The sequence below is a fragment of the Opisthorchis viverrini genome, assembly GCF_000715545.1.
Source record: "Opisthorchis viverrini unplaced genomic scaffold opera_v5_146, whole genome shotgun sequence".
Lineage (NCBI taxonomy): Eukaryota > Metazoa > Platyhelminthes > Trematoda > Opisthorchiida > Opisthorchiidae > Opisthorchis > Opisthorchis viverrini.
Window position 1 is genome coordinate 438,784 of NW_008751801.1, and position 3,299 is coordinate 442,082.

Below are 3,299 nucleotides of genomic sequence, written 5' to 3' on the forward strand. Positions count from 1 at the left end.
TTTAGGCAATAACTTGATGAATTGGCAAGAAATGTACAAAACATGCCTATGTAACATTTAAAGAGATATCTATGGATAATTTTTATTTAATTCCAGTAGTTTGTACATATTTATCGTACACCTGGAATTTGGTTGACACCTGTTATTTCTGAGGATGCCAGGCCAAGAGAGGCGGATATCTAAAATTCACAGATGGTCGTAATAAGAGTTGTGCGAACTACATTAGCGCGCATCCCAAAACCCTGGTTGTGAAATCAACAACAAATATATTTTTATCGCCAATCAGATGCATAAAAAAGGACTAATACCATCACGTAGTTTACAGTTCTGATTATTTGAACAGTAAGTCTGTTAGATAAAAGGATTCTACTTGGACGGGAGGACATGGATGCTCCATGAAAATCCATATGTATGACCACGACGGGTTTACTGGAGTGTAGGTGTATCCATTCAAGTCTGAGGCATTTGGTAGTGGATACGCTATTCAAGGTGCCGTAGCTGGTATTTCCGCAAATTTGCAAAGCGGAACCATCCTTACTGTGGTAGCTAGGCAAATCACGAAAGTCTGAATTAGCTAAATGAGACCATTTACTTCTAATAAGGCTTATCAATAGGATGCTGTTGGATTCCGGCCAACGTGCGACCTGGGTTTAAAAATATCGAAAACGAAGACACCGAAAATTCTTAAGCGAGTTCCCCGACGAAAGCACCAAACATAAGCTACCTAGCGGAGAGAACCAATTTTGCACAACAAAATTATTGGCTGTCAATTTGTCGAAATATGGGTAGGTTGGGCGCGTTTCATCATGATCATCAAAGACAGCAACATCAGTGTTGGTACTGATGCTTCACTGCCGTATGGTTGTACGAGGGCTGGGATACTGTCAGGGCGCCCACACCTAGACAGAAGGACGATTAGTGTCCTCAACCAAAGCCTTTGGCTCAAAAGCCTAACCGCAAGGCAGCGGTGTTTGGCGGGAAATGCAAATGCATTACCATTTCTACGGAACAAGTCGCCACATGTTCCAACCCCCAACCTGGAGGGCCAGGAGACTGTGTTCGTCAGACCTCTAACCATTGACCAACCTGGTGTGAGAGACTCTGTGAGTGTCGCCGGACACTCTCCGGTATAGCACAATGGATCTTTGGGGTGCGCAAACCGTCACACCACGGTAAGGTCCAATCTCTTGATGACGGCATCAACCCTAACGGGATCAACCCTAAGGAAAGCGAAGTCACAATATTTTGGCACTGGGAAGATTTGTGATGCACGTTTATGTAAACGCGTTGGTTGAGCTCTAAGATGTCTCGCAAAGAAGCGTAAACGATTAACATACATTGCTAGGTATATTCTCACTGCTTTATTTCGCTCAGCAACAAACTCACCAGGGAGTCGGAGAGGGCTGCTGTAAACCATTTCGGCGGTTGAACAGCCTAAACCTTCTTTCACTGCAGATCGGATCCCCAAATGTACGAGCGGGAGATGCTCTGCCCAATTTTGATGATTACCGTGAGCAATCAATGCTGCCTTCAGTTGCCGATGGAAACGCTCGAATAAACCGTTGGCACACGGATGGTATACGGTAGTGACGATGTGCGTCGAGCCATGGAGACGGCTAAGGTCTCGAAAGAGCGAAGACTGGAACTGTGGACCGCGGTCCGTATTGATTGTTGTTGGTACTCCGTAATGGGCAATCCATGACTCGAGAAAAGCTTGAGCCACGGTTTCGGAGTGGGTCTTTGATCGGCACGGCGATAGGCCAGTGTGTAAAGCGATCAGTGCATGTGAAAACATACGAAACATTGTGTGACGGAGGCCACGGGCCAACGAGGTCTATGTGAACATGGCTGAACCGACTATCCGGACAAAAAATAAACGAGAGGAGTAACAGTGTGTCGATGGACTTTGCCCTTTTGACACGCAGTTCATTCACGAACCCACCTAGTGACGTCCCTATTCATATTAAGCCACACGACCCTATGGCCGATGAGCTCCCGAGTAGCTCGAATACTTGGATGCGACAAATTACCCAAGTGATTGAAAATCACCCAACGGAGCGAAGCAGGTATAAATGGTCTGGGAGAACCTGTGGAGACGTCGCGCGTGACACTTTCTGTTGAATTGGATGTAGGAAGTTGTTGAAACTTTAGCGACGGAAAAGAAGACTGCACAAGTTCAGTATCACTCTTTTGATGTACAGCCAGCTCAGATAGGGAAACTCCGTAAAGCTAAAGAATCAATCTGCATACGTGAAAGGGCATCAGCAACTACATTTGCTTTACTTTCAATATAACGGATGTCAGTCGTAAATTGAGATATATATGTCAACTGCCGGTTCTCTCGGGAGAATATCGATCGGACGTACTTTGGAGGGCGAAGATCAGTGGTTTATGGTACGTCAAAACTGAGAAATATCGACCCTCTAAAAGATGTCGAAAATGGCGTATTGCTGGATATATAGCTAATAATTCTCGCCCAAACGTGCTGTAACAGGTTTGTTAGTTTGGATCGGATGGAATATAATGCAAGAACGTCGAGTGAGTCTGGCAGTGTTTCAGTCGGCTGAATGCTATGAGAGCTTGTCCGTTAAGAATTAACTTGCACTTTTGAGACAAAACTTGTCCTGTGCTCCCGATTTGAATTATCCCATCTCCACTTTTGCTCGTTGTGACTCCGGCCATTTACCTCACTATCCAAGGTCACTCATGGCCAGCAATGCAATGGTGAGTCATGCTCATTTTGACTGTGAAACTATGATCATGCCAAACGGTATGCCACCCACAAGTTGGGAATAAACATTATTATTATTATTACCCCTTCCACCACCATGACATTCATTCCAACTTATTGGACTACTCGTTAGAATCCGACCACCCCTGTATCCCCATCCAACCTCACCCCTTCACCTGACTTCCCAACAACAGTGCAACCAGTGAGTCTCCTACCCTTTCGAAGTAAATCGGTGAGAGGTTGAGCGGGTTGAGCGCACTCGGGGATGAATCGACGGTAGTAATTGACTAAACCCAGAAAACGACGCAGTTGTCTTGCGGAAGTTGGAGCGGTGTAGTCAGCCAACGTGTTTACTTTTGAGGGTTGTTGTTTGATGCCTTTATGATCAATGATGAGGCCAAGCACTTCGAGGGAAGGGTACACCGAATCACATTTCTCAACTTGGAGAATGATAACATACTGTCGAAAACGTTCAAAGACGGCTTTCAAATGGTGCATATGTTCAGTTGGTGAATTGCTGGCAATGAGAATATCATCTGTGTAGGCGTAAGCGAAATTTAACCCACGT